The 16,731-nt window shown below is 39.7% G+C and overlaps 1 protein-coding gene across 5 annotated transcripts in view; it reads left to right on the top strand.

Annotated features, from left to right (window-relative positions):
* The first annotated feature begins 7,807 nt into the window (after nt 1–7,807).
* LOC126260159 (serine/arginine-rich splicing factor 4-like) overlaps nt 7,808–16,731 on the top strand; it is a 58,774-nt gene continuing 49,850 nt past the window's right edge. For 2 of the 5 annotated variants that reach the window (XM_049957423.1, XM_049957418.1), the window contains exon 1: nt 8,001–8,132. The gene's annotated coding sequence lies outside the window, so the exon portion shown is untranslated. Of the gene's footprint in view, nt 7,827–8,000; nt 8,219–16,731 lie in introns of those variants that run through there. The other 3 variants (XM_049957422.1, XM_049957421.1, XM_049957420.1) reach the window with 3 other exon arrangements.

Genomic DNA, 16,731 nt, shown 5'->3' with positions numbered 1-16,731 from the left:
AACTTTAAACCAACAACAAAAGGAAGGTCGCAGAACCGACCAGTTCCAGCTACGAGTGGACCAAAGTTATCAACTGCCCACGTCTTTTAAGTATACTAAAAACAGTTTCGAATCGCTTACGGACGGGCAAATTAGCGGTATGGGAACTGAAGCACTGGGGAAGCAAGTGTTTCGAGTGATGGAGTGAATTTTCACTTCGAATTCCCAGAAGTGCAAAATAACTAAATGAAACTGCATGGCAGAAACAGACCTACATGTAACAACTACAAGTACAGTGCCATGCGTAATAAGAAAGACAGATACTGCTTCTCTATGATAGCCATGGATGTAATGTTACGCGGAAACTAAGTGAAATGAACTTCAATGAGACATCTTTCGTAAGACATGGTGTACCCATGCATGAGGTAATAAAAGACTCCAAAATCTACACGAATTTTTAAAGGAAAACGACGTCGTTATCTTAATGGGGGGATCTAACGATGTGTGTCATAACAATGCAAACAGACTATCAGAGCAACAGTGAAAGCCATCAACAGTCTACCAAATGTAAATGTCATCCTGTCCAGTATAGTCTGGCACTATGATTTAATTCGTACTTTATGTGCTAACAAATAAATCGAAAACATTAATCGGAAACTACAGGAAATATCTAAAGGGTTTTCAGATGCCACTTTTGTTCAATTGCATGCCTGCAAAAGAACACATTTCACTAAGCATGACGGGCACTTAAACAACTAAGGTAAAAAATTGAGAAATAACATCACAAATTTAAATAAGAGAAAAAATTCCTAAAATTTTCTTGAATATGGAATTACAAAGACAGAGTAAAACCCCTTCTTATGCTGGTACTGTGAAAGAGAAAAATGCTTCACCAACGGACAAACAAGAGGAGACACTAGATTCTTCTAAAATTACCTCATCTGCTGGAGTTGTGATCTTACCATCCATCAAAGAAAACATCATCTGCAAAAGAAGAGGGTACATCAACTGCAAAAGAGGAGCTACAAAGCATAGGATTAGTAGTATTTTCTGCAGCAACAGCAGTGCAAACTTCAGTAGCAGATCATCCAAAGCTGCTTGTGCAGCACCTGGACCCATTGAAAGAAGCACAATGAACAGAAAGCTCACACAAAAGAACCAACGGTTTTGGTACCCAGAGATAGGAAAGAACCAATATACCAAAAAGAGCAACAGATCAAAAAAATTCAATTTGAAAATGCTACATCAAAATGCCCAATACGCACGTGACAAATCAGAAGAATTATAAGTGTTTTTAGCTGCTGAGGCGTCCAATATTTTCGTAATGACATGGCAGGGTTTTAAGGAGAGTGAATTCAAGATATTCAATCTAATGAGATACAGAAATGTAGTATGTTATTGCAGAACTGAACATAAAAGTGGGTTATTTTTCCACCGTGTGCAAACTGTAGGGTCTGATCAATAAGAGGATACGAAACGAAAAAGGTCTGATGAAATTGTGTCCAGAAATGCATGGTTTCCATGTTAGAGAGACCATTTATTCAATTATAAGTTGTTACAGAGATTCTAACACATGCTGTACCGCGCTGCCACAGTTACAGTATATGTTGAAAATGGTTTATATGTGCCTCAATACATGTGTGTACACGCCATAGCATGTCCTATCTCACACGTTCACATTGGCCAGGATACATCCAAACAGTGTCAAAGGTACCATGAATACACTGCTCCAGTGTCTCTACATCTGGAATCGGCTCTGCATAAATACTTCTGAGATGGCCCCATGACCAGAAATCGCACTGTTTGAGATCTAATGAATGAGCAGGCCATGCAACTCAACACCCTTGCCTGGTCCATCAACCATGGAAGACACGATTGAGATTTGTCTGGAAGTTAATGGCGAAGTGAGCTGGAGCACCATCATGTAGCAGCCACATAACCCTTCGAATCATCAATAGCACTTATTCCAGCAGGAGGGGCAAAGACATCCATAAGGAATGGCGATTGTTCTGGCCTGTTAGGTGATGTGGAAGGAAGACTGGTCCCAAAATATGGTCGCCAATTATCCCAGCCCACGCATTCAGGCTGCACAGTTACTGATGATTCTCTGTCACCATATCATGGGGGTTCTCATACTATCCCACAGATGACTGTTATGAAATATCTGTGTAAATGTGGCCTCATATCTGAATAGTATGGATGACACAAATACTGGAATTGTGGCAGCCTAGTGAAGAAACCAGTGACAAAACTGCTCTTGATGTAGAAAGTCTGTTGCTAATAAGCCCACACATGGTGTATGTGATACGGCTAGAAACAATTATCGTGGAGAATTTTACACATGGTCATTTGGCTTACGCTTTACTGGTGCTCCAACTGCCTGCTACTGACATGGTGGTCGCCTTCTGCAGTATTAATCACATTTTCCTCCAAGTCTGGTGTCCAAAAATTTCGGGTACGTCCTTCATGACTCCTGCTTCCTGAAACGACCCTATCTCAGACAAATGGCGAAACACTGTTGCAAATATTGAATGCTGTTGTTGCTGTCTGTGGGGATAAGTCTCCTGATACAGCCTTTCTGCCACCACCCATTGCCATTTGCCTTTCCATAAGTAAACATTATGTCAGCAATCTCTCGAGTCAAATAAAGAACCATTGCGTACAACGCTGTATCACATCCACTATGAGATGAGTCAACAAGAGAAGTTAATTGGATTCAACATTACCTATTAATATAGTCGGAGAAGGCACTAGGGCATGAGGTATGAAGGACAGGACCACCCTCTAGCAGGAAACCATGGATTCTGTAACTGTGTCTGCATTCTACAGCATGTATTAGATAGCAGACTTTATAATAAATATGATTGAATAATTGGTCTCTAGCATGGAAACTATGCATTTGCGGACATAAATTCATTAGACCTTCTTTGTTCTGTATCCTCTCATCAATCAATCCTTAGAGCAGGGGTCAGCAAGTAATTTCAGATGGGGTCCAGATACCGTTGAAAATTTTTTTCATGGTCCAGGTGAAAAAACCTCTAATTCCTTACTAATTTTTTATTTTAACTTTTACTCACAAAATAATATGAAAACAACCGATTGGCATATTTGTATTCAACATATAGAAAAAGCTCATTTTCCTTTCTCATGTTTCAATTTTGATTTTCACTCACAAACTAATATGAAATACAATACATGGGCACATTTGTATTAAAAGATCCAGGAAAAACGTATATTCTTCACTATTATTTTATTTTTGTTTTCACTCACAAAAAATTTGAAATACAATAGATAGGTGTATTTGTACTGAAAATCAAGAAAAAACGAATATCCTTTACTTCTTTTTATTTTAATTTTCACCTACTAAATATGGAATATGTTAGATGGGCATATTTGTATTAAATAATCGATTTGAGAAATTGTCATTAATAACCCATCCCAATTCAAAAATAACAGCAAGGTGAATAGCAACAACACTAGAAGAAAGTTTGATATTCACTATTCTGGATTAAATCTCACTTTGGCACAGAAAGGGGTGAATTATGATGTCACAAAATTCTTTGGTCATTTGTCAAATAGTGTTAACAGTCTGACAGATAGCCAACAAACATTTAAAAGGAAATTAAAAGAATTTCTGAATGACAACTCCTTCAGCTCAATAGATGAATTCTTAGATATGAATTAGTAACTGTAAAAAAATTAATTAATTAATTATTTTGTGTAAAGAAAACTGATATTAAAGTGATGCATTCCACATCATTACGAAATGTCATATTCATGATCTATGGAAGAAGGATTTATGTATGTATGTTATGTTTGCGGTCTTGAGCCAATTTCTGAAAGTGAGGTTCATGTGGGGAGCAGCTTATGTGAATAGTATCTTCAGGGTAAGTGGTCGTTAATCTTGAGCTATACTTTTTATTCAAAACATTAATTTTTGACAAAGAAATTTTACAAATATATATGGAGCCAAAAACAGTACCAAGGTTGTGAGTAATTTTTTTGCAATTTTCATGTTTTTCTGGTACATGTTTACTCCAAAATTCTTCAGTTGATGCAGTTTTATATGTTCGCAAGGAAATGTGTTCCTGCATGTATGTTATTTCCATTTGGAGTAAAGGACTTGAAAGGCGGAATAACTTCTCAGCTATATCCATCCATCATGTCGCTGGAGATACTTCAAAAGGAAATTTTAAGAATTGCGACAGCTTCTCTATATCTGAAAAGTCTTGGAATCTTGCTGCAAGTTCCCTTTTGAGATATGTCATAAAATTTGAGAATACTGAACTATCTATTTCAGAATTATTTTTGTATTCAAATATTGTTGGAAAGTGCAAAATGTCTTTTTCAAAGATACCCAACATGCAATGGAGAAAAGACACTCTTTGTATCAGTTCACATATTAATTGTTCATTTCCTTGTAGCTTGGTACTGCGCGCCTTTCAATGTTTTAAGAATCTCTTTTGAGAAAGCCACAACTAGAGTACTGTGTTCATTTGCTAAGAACTCCAAATGGCTTTTTGCGAATCCAAGTTTTCTAAGAATGATGTTACTTGTAAATGTAGGTTTCCATGGCCGTTGTCACAGTCAATAAAATTCTTCTGGGTTTAGGGCTATAAAATACTGAAGTTTTGGCGACTATTGCAAGACACCTTCCTTAGGGTGTATTGCTAAGTGAACGCTGAAACGTCAGAATGTATTAGCTGACAATGCGGTCCCAGACCCAGAAGAATGTTATTGACAAGGGTGTTACTTCTTCTTTTATTTCTCAAAAACGTTTATTCACTTCACCTTTTCTTAGCCAATGAACATTGTTTTACTGTAGTATGTCACAATGCGCCAAAACGCACTCAGAAAAAAAAAACTCTTTGAACTGTCTGTGCTCAAGAACAGAACGAGACTTCATAAAATCAGTCAAGTTGATCAACCTGCCCATTACTTCTTTCAGAGGCACACTAAGTGCTACTGGTGAATTATGCACTAATAAGATAGCAGCCCAGCATTCTTACCGTTGATTCTCTTTACTAGTCGTTTTTCTTAATCGCTAAGGCCATGTCAGTTGAAAGAGACATCTTTTCATCATAACTAATGTTTGATTTTTGTCACAAAATCTTGAATAAGTCTCCGCGAATCTAGTCTTAAAGCGACAATTCTGTTAGAAGTTCTTCCCTAAATTCTTTATTTCCAATATCAAAAAATCGCACGAAAATCGACATTTGTTCTTCATCAACAATGTTGCACGATTTATCTAGTGCTATGGCGTAGCAAGGTCCTTCTGCAGAATTTCGAACAAACTACTTTTACTGTCAGCAGCCAAAATTTTGGTTCTTCTTGTATTACTTCTTGCTGACAATGGTGTATCTTAAATTCGGGAAACGAATTCCTTTTTCTCTTCAAAAAATGCCATGGCACTTCCAACATATATCTTTTTACTATCTCATAGTCTGAAAATGGCTACTGGTATTTATCAGGCGTCCAAACACCCGAAATGCAAACACCTTCTATCTCTAAAATAGTCTGGAACTATATAAATGAGAACAGAAACAAGTCACATGTCTTAAAACACATAAATATAATATTGAAAACGGAGGGGAAAGAAGTGACAGATTCACAACAACTGTGTAACCTCTTTAATCAGCACTATATAGCTGTAGTGGAGAAACTTCTGAAAGAAACCACATTAGTATCAAAGAACATGGAAATTATCAAAAGGCTCTCTGACAGTTATACTTACTCCCTACAGATGGATTGGAAGTTTCAAAAAATTTGGAGAACTAAAAAATAAAAATACAGAAAGCCTGAATGGCATGTAAGCAAAAATGGTCAAACACTGTGCTAGATATCCTGCAAAGCCTCTGACATTACTGATAAATGTAGTAATGAAGGAAAGCATATTACCAAAATGTCTAAGATGGAGCAAGGTAGGCCCACTATTTAAAAGAGACGAGAAAGGAGATCCAGGTTACTATAGACCCATAACAATCATAACTGTTCTGTCAAAAACAGTAGAAGTGGTGACAGAAGACAGAATTATAAACTTCAGAGAGAAACCAAACATCTTAAATGAAGCACAATATGGATTTAGAAAGGGGAAATCCGCTAAGATCGCAGTGCCAAGCCTCATAACACTCATCACTAAGACACTGGATCATCAGAGGAAAGTATCTGGTGTATACTTAGACTTTTCGAAAGCTTTTGATCGTACCTGACATAAAGTTCTTATAGAAAAACTGGACTGCTATGCCATAAGATGATACGCTGCAGATATTATATAAACCTTTGTTGAAAACAGACAACAGTGCATCGAAATAAAACATGTATCTGGAAATACACAGAAAACAGTCTACTCTGATTTTCCAGAGGTAAAATATGGGGTAGCTAAGGGTTCAGTACTAGGACCGGTACCCTTTAACTTGTGTGTAAACGATATTCCCACTGCTGTAAATGAAAATGTGATTATGTATGCTGATGAAACAACTTTACTAGCATGTAGTGACTCAATGGAGGATTTGGAAAGGACAGCCAGTGAGAATCTGGAAAAGGTATAACGGTGTTTTAGAGAAAGTAATTTGTTGATCAACAGGAAGAAAAATATGTGTACAAAATTTGAAAGACACAGAGCTAACAGTTCAGAGGAATTTATTCTGAGCATTGAGGATGCGGACTTAAAAGAAATAAATTGTTTAAAGTTTCTGGGAATAGAGGTGGACAAATTTCTGACATGGGATAACCACATTGATAAGATCTGTTCAAAAATAAATACAAATATTTTCTTAATGAAAAAACTGTGCTATATGGTGGACACAGAAACCTTGATAAAAATGGACTATAGACTTATCTTCCCACACGCACTGTGCAGTACGCCTGTACGGGGAGAAGTAGCAGATGCACACATTGAGAATCTCAAAACTTCAAAAGAAAGACATCAGATGCATAGCTAAACTTACACGATGTGAATCCTGCAAAAAATAAAATTAAAAAAAAAATCAAAATATTGACTTTGTTTAGTTTGTACATATATGAGACAATACTTCTTTTAATGGTAGGCTAAATTATACAGCATTTTCAAACAGAGATTTACGTGACCACAACACAAGAGTTAGAGAAAGCTGCCATACCTTCTGTAAAAGATTGAAAATGGCAATTAGGGACTCTGAAAATGCGGGAAACTTATTTTATAACAGACTGACACTTACATAAGGAGCATAAAGGAAGTGAGCACCTTCAAAAAAATTAAGGAAAATCTTATATCTGGATGTTTGTAAAAGATGAAAAAATACTTGCAGGCAAAGCCGCGTAATGTAAAGTTAGAAATGGAGTAAATCACTATCTTTTTCGTGTGGAAACAAATTTTCTGAAAGAAAGAAAATGAAAAACGAAGCATAGTGCTGAAAATACAGAAGAGAACATACTGACTACGTGCAATGGTGCATCTATGATTTATATAAGTTTTCACTAAGTGTATATGTGTAAATATTTTCTGCAGTATGGTCATCATACATGATCTAAAAAATTAGTTTTCATTTTGACTAAATGTATTACTATTTTCAGCAGCACGGCGATATATATATATCTTAGTAGACTTTCCATAGGTATGGAAAGGATTGTTGCGTAAGTTAATGTAGCCTTTTAGTATATATCATCAATGCGTATTAATATTGATTATCGATAAATAATATTACAAAAGATTGTATATATGTATGAATGACAAATACCCATGCAAATACCAAAACAATTTATTTCAGTCTGTACTCTGTATAGAACTGTAAACATGACATGTGCAATATCGTTGTTAAATATGATCTGTGGACAAAAAAAATACTAAACTACATTTTAATTTAATTACGGTAGTCAACACTTTTTTTATCTTGTATTTTAATAAAATATGTGGTAGATAAATAACTGCATGCATTTTGAAACCTGTAGACGAAGTAAAATATAAGTACCAGCTAGGTTATTTCAATGCAAAGTAACTTATTTTAGAACGCCTTTTCAATGGGTTTTGGTAACACTGGCTATGGTAGTATCCAGTGATGGTAGTAGCGCGACGTCTAATTTGTCAGTGGGATTTGATAAGCCGTAGTGTTTATATTTACATTGTTTGTTGTGATAGGTTATAGGTAGAATGTAAGTAATGCGTTTAGATATCTAAGGTATGAACAAGCCTTATGATTCCGGACATTAGTAGCAAGTAGTGTTGTTGATATTATTCATTGCCGAATAATTATAAGGGCGCCTGGTAAGATTTGTTGAGTTTAATGTTTTTGTGGCTTTATTGAGTGTAATATTTTTGTGGCTGGACATACACTAGTAATTATTTTCGATATCAATGTTATGGTAAATGTGTCGCCGAATGACAATTACAGGAGTTGACTGACCTGAATTTTTCACTTTACGCTGCCTTACGTTACTGTTTCGCTCGATACTAGCGTATGTTTATATTTCTCAATTGAATTTGTTTAATTAAACTTTGCGAAGATTAGCCGTGTCGTTACGTATTGTTTTTGCTGTTGCCTTTTGTCACATTGCACTTGTCACTTACCGTACGTCGTCCAGAGTGCTCACTTTACACATCATTTCATCCCCATAGACACGCAAGTCGCCGAAGTGGCTTAAACTCGAAAGACTTGCACCAGGCGAAAGGTCTACTCGACGGGAGGCCCTAGCCTCACGGCATTTACATTCACTCTTTTAATTAATCAAAGTATTACAATATTCCACTATATCCGTAAAAGCTGCTTGTTTTATATGCAAAATGACCGCAATTATGTTTTAATAGTTTGCTGAAATGTTACTTTTTTTTACATTATGTAAATTAATGTTGTATGGGTACCCTTGAAAGTAGTCTCTAGGATGTGTGGATAAGCAGTATCACGAAGTAGCACTATGTGTGGTAATACTCAGAGACTAATAGACTTAGACATACCTGTGTGTCTCTTAGTATTATATTTTTATCATCTTATTTACTGTTTTTACCTGAAGTGTTAATTGCAGTATTTCAGTCATAGAACAGAGAGCTCTATGAAACCCTATTAGGCGTCCTTAAAGAAGTGTGGTGCTGGCATTATACACCTTTTTTAGATTATATGTTCCGTTAAGGCTAAGGCATTTTTGTTATATTGATTAGTGGATAGAAATATGTTGAGAGAGGTCTTTGAACCAAGAAACAAGACTGTATTCACATTTGTTTATGTCTCAACAGGATTCATAACTGCAACTGAAGATAGGCATTCAAACTGGGCGTTGCTGTCTGCTGTGAACATGGTGGTTTTCTTTTTATATGTAAAAAAGACCCTGTTCAACAGCAGTTTTGAAGCAGGATTTATTAAAGACATATTACATGACGCAGTCTTACGTGGCTGTATGCTTAATTACAGACTTACTATTTTAGCAGTTGATTTGTTTTCAACACGTAACGCCCGCTTTTTACGCCCTTCTTCGTTGCTGAGCTTTTCGTTCTGACGCCGCAACTCTTCCTTTCCTATATCTTTACTACTTTTTATCTGCATAAATGATGAACTATTGGTTTTGCCGTTTAACAACTTTTTAATAACTGTGGAAGTATACGTTTTACATGCACCTTTCACGACTCGTGAGTCGTGCTTCGGTAGCTCAGATGGTAGAGCACTTGCCCGCGAAAGGCAAAGGTCCCGAGTTCGAGTCTCGGTCGGGCACACAGTTTTAATCTGCCAGGAAGTTTCACATCAGCGCACACTCCGCTGCAGAGTGAAAATCTCATTCTGGATTCTTTCAAGACTCGATCGATTTGTTTACAAAGAGAAAGCAGATTCTCTCTTCCTTTGACGTTGTCCAACAACGACCTAGGAAGCTCTACGCCCTTGCGGCCCAGGCTCTTCCATGGCTCGCGGTAGTCTGCAGCATTCGTTTTATTCCGTGCCCACTTGCTGCTACGTCGAACTTTTGTGGTGATTGTTGGGCGATGTCTTCCACGTTATCTGCAACATAAATAAACTTTCTTCCCACAGAATTTCTGAAAACCCAAAAAAAACTTAAAGTACATTATAATAATAACTGTTCTTACAATTATTCGTATAAGTCTTGGTCGATTTAATGAGGGATGGGACAGGCCTAAGCCTTGTGACACCACAATGATTTAATTGAATTGAAGCTAAATGCTTTTATACCTGGATTAGAGTAACAAAGTGGCTGACAGTTGAGCGTGGAAGGTGGAGGTGCTGTTGATTCGCAATTTTTTCATAGTTGGCATCATATACTCCATAAAAAGGAACTTTTCACACAGAGAAACAAATCACAACAGTTTTGTTACAGACCATGACTTTTGTTCACAGCTGATTAAGAGACCTGCAGCTGAGGTTGCAGAGTGATATATTAGGTAGAACAGGAGTCACCAAACTCATATTCTGGTTGTTGCTGTGGTAGCTACCCTGTAAACAATTAGCTCCATCACTTTATTCTGAACCAGGTATAATGTCATATTCACATCCATTTCTTGTTAAGCTAATAGGAAATCCAGTCAGTTAATCTTCTTTCATGCTGATATTATTTTGATATACAATCTACTTTACTTACTGCTCACTGCCATCCAGAGGTGTCCGTACAGTGCTGGGTAAAAGTTAGGGAGTAATGGACTCCCTTTGCATATTTCGTGGTTTATGTATGATATGTATATAATATGCACCAAAGACTTGTGCATTGTCCAATATAGGTTTTTCTGAATTTATCGTTAGTTTTTATGATAAGTGCATTCAGTATGGCACAGATGTAAACGTTAAGGTATGCTGTTACCATGATCTTTATTTGCCATACTCATTTAGTGGCTTCGCCAACACTCAATCAAATTATCATCTTACAGCATAATCTAGACGTTGGACTATGCTGTACATCAGTGTATCGCCATAAGCAAGATTTCAGCTGTAGGGGGGGGGGGGGCATTCCAGTATCACACACTGGCCCAATATTGTTTTTGCCAAGTTGTGACTTTATAACCTTGGAGCAGCAGATTATAATTTTTTAGCTGCCTTTTTATGCAGAGTCCTATTCACTTAACCAATGAAAGTAATGATCTGCAAGTCAAAGTCGTGTTTCTTTTTAAGGACTTTAATGAATTATGTGGCACCAGTCTGACACTTATCATGTGGAGGTTGTCTTTTAATCAGTTGTCCATTCATGTATCTTGTTGTGTAGATTTGTTCAGGATATGAGCTAAGGATTGTTAGAAACTAAATCAATATATGCTGTTAACAATTAATTAAATATCATTCGTAGGATAGCAGCTAGGCACTATTTCTCTTTGGAATGAGGTTCTGACAAGTCACAAGTCAATGATACTTAGCTAGTTTCCAAAAAAAGAATTCATCAGTGCTTTAGTCTGTTTGGCTGAGAAAGGGGGAAAAAGAAAAAGTAAGCAGGAAAACCAATACTTTGAAGAAAAATCTGCTGTTGTCTTGATTATACTGAATAGTTGTTGTTCATCTACTGTTGTTTTCTTAATATTTGCATGGCTTTTTGTCTGTTGTCAAAGGATTACTATTACCTACATGTACTTTGTGCTGCATGCAATAATAATGTTACTTAAAATCCGTCTTGATTGCAATCAAGACGGATTTTAAGTAACATTATAAAATCACTGATTGCTGTTATCCCATAAGACATTATGTCTGTTTTTGCATGCAATAATACTTGTCGACACTATGGTGGGTTCTTAGATTTACTTCTGGAGGAGCCCAACACTTTGTTATAACTTGATCACAAGATGAAATACTTTGGAGCAACCCATGTCCACACCAATGTCACATTCACAAGATGAAATACTTTGGAGCAGCCCATGTCCACAGCAATGTCATGTATTCGTATCTCTTCTCTCAAAGTAGAATTGACTGTAAATTTTACTGTATAGCTCTGTCTAATACAGCTCTCGCAATATAATGCTCTCGTCTTAATGACAGTTCCAGACTGGGCTGAATGGCACACCATTCTGACATAAGTAAGCATGCCGCAGCTGTGGCGTATGGAACTCTTGAGGGCATGTCTATGTAGACACCTCTCATTTGTCATTGCATCTGGCAGTGACTGTGCTTGCTTGTGGTTCCGTCTTGAGGTACCACACTTACCTTGGCGCCTTGTTCTTCGGATGACACCACTTGTGGGAATGGGTACCTGCGTACAATGACAATTGTCACTTTCAAGCTGCATCAGGCTGTTTAAACCATGAATTGGGGAGACTGTGTCATAAATTACAAAGGGAGAGGACTGGTAAAGGAACTGTACGCAAGGTAAAACGTCGTAAGCATTGCTGGGGGAAGACATATGAGATAAGTGTTGGAAGAGGGGTTTTTATCACCAAAACTTTTTGGTATTTCTTCTGAGGGGAGATGTAGTAGTAGGAGTTAAATGGATAAAGATGTTTAAGTCTGCAGTATTGTCAGAATTGCAAATTATTATGGTGAATGTTGTAAAAGTGAGAAAAAGTACTGAATGAAGATAAGTACAGGAAAACTAAAGTGATGGAGATCAGTGAAGATGAAGTTTCTGTTAAAAACAACAACATGGAAAGGATAACTTGGCTACTCACCACATAGAGGTGGTGGTGAGTTGTAGACAGGCACACTGAAGAAAAAAAATTACTAAAATATTTAAGCTGTCGGACAATGTTCTTCTTTTGAAGTAGAAACACATGTTCATTCACATGAGGACAACTCATAAACTCTGGGCACTGGGGCCCCAACTGTGGCTGCATCTGATGTGAGCAGCAATCTAGGTAGGGTGGGTAGTGAGGATAGTGGAAAGGATAGCATTAGGAGTGGGGGAAGGTGCAGCCCCCCATCCTTTGCAGCATTACTTCCTTTCTGTGCTGCACGATTATACTTTCACTATGCCGTTCTCCCTCTGCCTCTCCATCGGATGGTTTTCTTGGTGCCAACCGTGCTTGGACCTGGTTTATGATTGGGCCTTTAGTTTCCTCTTCTAGCATATTCTACAACTTTTCATCAAATAAACCCATTGTCCCCTTTGTTGGATTTGACCTGCCACCAATTTTCAAAATCCTCCAGAACTGCAGATCCTTCAGGGAAGGGCATGAAATGTGGTGTGTCTCCACATTTGTGCCTTTCCATCTGTGCACTCTTCCCCTTCGTACAGTAATACATCAAAAACCCAGCACGGTTGCCATCCCGTTGTAGGGGTGATCGTCAACTTCTGCATGGTGGTTGCCCCCCGACCATGTAGGAATGGCACCAACAGACCACCCAGGGATGGCACTGTTCGTGCTTCAACTGAAAATTTCCCATGTATGCAAAGAAGTATGTGCTTGTTGTGACTGGTCATGACTGGGGCACGGGGACTCTGAGCAATGGATTACTGGCCAGGTTGCCACTGCTGAGGCTGGGTGGTTCCCGTTGGGAGAGACCCCGTTTGGAGAGGGTGGCACAATGGTGGATCAGCCACAAATGAAGCGGATGAAGTTATTTCCCACTAGTAGCCATATGGCCCAGCAGTCTCTATGAAAGAACAATCCTCTTTCAATGCAGGGAGATATGGCGGGGGCCTAAGATGTTCCCTTCCCTGACTATGCCGTCAGAGGAATGTAGGGCTTAGTGACAAGCAGAGTAATACTCCCTGCAATACTTCATTTCTACAAGGACTGATGATGATTCTGTCGTGGCCACAAAGCCCTTATTATTTGTGGAGAACTTAGAAGACAATGTCTCGATGTTGCTGCGCTATCCCCATCTGTAGAGATTGTGGATGAGTGTTGCATGGTCCCTGTGCAGCTCCTCCCATCTGTCAACTGTGGAAAGCACTATTCTCCTTGCTTACCAGATTGCATTGGTTACCAAGCAGAAAAGAAAATTCAACAATACAGGACTCTGGACAAACTGAGTTACCTAGAGGCCAAGAAGAAATATGAGTAGTTGCACCCAGCTTGTCACATGCTACAGCTATGACAATTTCACCCCCTTCGGCAACGGTATTCCCGGCCGTTACGCCTCCTACAGTGGCCCCTCTAGACTGCTCAACCATGCCTGCCCCCATGATGGTTTGGGTGCACCACCTAATAAAAAGAGAAAAAGTGGGAATGCTGGGATACTATGTTGCAACCGTTGGACCAATTACTACTACATCGCAGGTTTGGGCTAAGATCAGACAGCTCTGTGGATACAGACACCTGCAGGTCCCCCCCTCCCCCAGGTGGCTCGCTGCCCGTTGGCAGGTTTGTGTTTGGCTACCTTGGGGCTCCAGCCTTTGCAGCATCTTTTCCCTTGTGTGTGCAGCACGTATATGCTCCTGCTATTCTTTTTCCTGTCCCCTGGGGGACATGCCTGGGATGTTTTTGGAAATGTGTTCTGCATTTTCAGTAGCCGATATCAGAACAGTCTCTCCACTGTTATTCATTCCTTTCTCTTTCTTTGTTCACCTTCTCCTATCCTTCCTCCACTTTGATTTGAGCTTCCTCTTTTGTTCTTCTTCCTTCCCGTGCACTCCTGAAAGACAGTCCAGGTGACTGGGTAACGCATAATTCCCAGCCTCAAGTTGACACATAGGGTTTTGCACATAGCCTCTGGCATGGGCCAGGCTCAGGAAGGGCAACTGCTACCTTCCCAGATTTCCGGTTGGTCCCTCTATCAGGCGTTCGGGAGGTGTGAACAATCACCTAAGGCGGGTGTGCCTCCTTCTGAAGGGAGCCCCCATTGGAAGGAGTGTGCCATTAGAGATGCTGGCAGTTTTCTCGCAGTGAGCCAATCTTCTTCATCACAGTCAATGTCTACTAAATGTAAACGGAATGAAGCTAATGATTCAAATGGTCCTGATGGTCTGACCAGAGCAGAAATCCAAATGAACCTCTCTGATCAATGTGTCGTTGCAGTCTGTTGGATGATGAAAAAGTTAGATGCATTCTTAGTGCCAACACACATTCTTTTTCTCACTTTTTGTAGAATGGTGCTTCCATGAAAGATCAAAGTAAGTTATGAAGTTATCACAGTCTACTCATACACAGTGTGTGCTACCTGTGTCATTGTTACAACCAAATGTGTAATCTGTAGCAGGGTTTCTCATGAGGGCGATTGCCCGCCTTATTCTCCCCGCTGTAGGAACTGCAGTGGTGTCCGTGCTGCCTTCTCCTGAGATTGTCCCGTTTATCTCGATGATCGGGCTGTCCAGGAGATCTGGATGAAGGAAAAAGTGCCTTAACTGGTCGCTTGCAAGTTGTTGGCTAGTTGGAAACTCGGCATCCTATCATCTGGCACGTATAGTACTGTTCATGCTGCATCTCGCTTCACGAAGGACATGTCCGTGCAGACATGCAACCTCAAATTCAGCACCCTGGTTGTAAAATTGCCCACTGCCATGGTAGCATCCCATCTCTTCCTCCAGCTGTGCAACAAGCCCCCAAACTTTTGCTTCATGACGCAAAGTCACCTGCTACACAACCGCAGGCCGGAAAGGACAGAAGGAATATTCCTGCGAACACTCCCTGTGTCCCTCCAGCCAACAAACATCTCAGTCTTCCTTTGTCAACTGGAAGGCTCCAAGAAGTCAAACAAAGGCAAATGATCTTATCCTTCACCAACTTGGAGGTTCTCTTTGACGGTGTCGCCACGCGATATCCTTGGCCGGCTGATCTCCATGTCACCAGTGTGCACTGCCAACCATTTTTCTACCCTGGACTCTGCAGACTGACAGAAGGAGAATGCTGATGCCTCTGTAGACACAGAGCAGGATCCTCTGTGCGCTGTAGCAATGAGTCTTCGAAGGGGGACTCGGCAGCCGCCGAGGTGACATCCCTTCATTTTTTCCCTCCTCCGCTTTCCTCGTCAGAACTCTCCTTCAATGGAATGTTCAAGGCATTTGATCCAGTAAAGAGAACTTACGGTTGGTCTTAGAATCGCAGCATCTGCTTGTTCTCTGCCTCCAGGAAACAAAATTGCATCCTCATGATCACTTTGAGCTCCTGCGTTTCTTCCCGGTCCGCTTGAACCTTTTCCCTGATGACAGCATTCCATCTCATGGGGGAGTCATGTTACTCATCTGAGATGATGATCAATGTCAAGCCACCTCCCTGTACTCCCAGCATTTTTAACTACATTCTGCTATGGCAAACTGCATTCTTTATAGACAGTTGCATGTGCAGTGTTGTGCTCCTCGGGATAGCAAAAAAGCTAGCTAGATTTCATTTACTGGTTTTTCCAACAGTTCTACTCTCTGTTCTATCATGTAGGCCAACCTCTGATGGCTCTCTGGGACCACAGTCCATTCCCCAATTTCCAACCTGACTGTAGTAGACAATGTCATAGTGGACCCTCTTGCTACCTCCAACACCTTGGGTCGCTATTTTGGGGAGATTTTTAGTTCCTCCCACTATCACACTGCCTTCCTCCAACAGAAAGAAGTGGAGGCGGCTCAGGTGATGCCCTTCTCTTCTCAGAATAGTGAGTGCTTCAGTGCCGACTTTACTACAAGGGAGCTAGATCACGTTCTCACTTCACTCGGATCCTTCGCCCCACGGCCAGACAATGTTCACATTCAGAAGTTGCAGACCTTTTCTCTTGCGGGCAGGCACTTTCTGCTTCATACATACAATCACACGTGGACAGAGGGCACGTTTCCCAGACACTGGTGTGAAGCCACTGGTAGTTATCATCCCATGTCTCTCACCAGCTGTGTTTGCAACGTGATGGAATGTATCATTCATGCTCGGCTGGTATGGTGGCTTGAGTCTTGCAATTTACTGACCACTGCATGATGTGGATTTCGAGCACGCCGTTCTGCAGT

This window comes from Schistocerca nitens, chromosome 5, assembly GCF_023898315.1.
Source record: "Schistocerca nitens isolate TAMUIC-IGC-003100 chromosome 5, iqSchNite1.1, whole genome shotgun sequence".
In the NCBI taxonomy this organism is placed as follows: Eukaryota; Metazoa; Arthropoda; class Insecta; order Orthoptera; family Acrididae; genus Schistocerca; species Schistocerca nitens.
The sequence above is the reverse complement of the archived record's forward strand: the minus strand, read 5'-3'. Positions and strand labels throughout refer to the sequence as shown.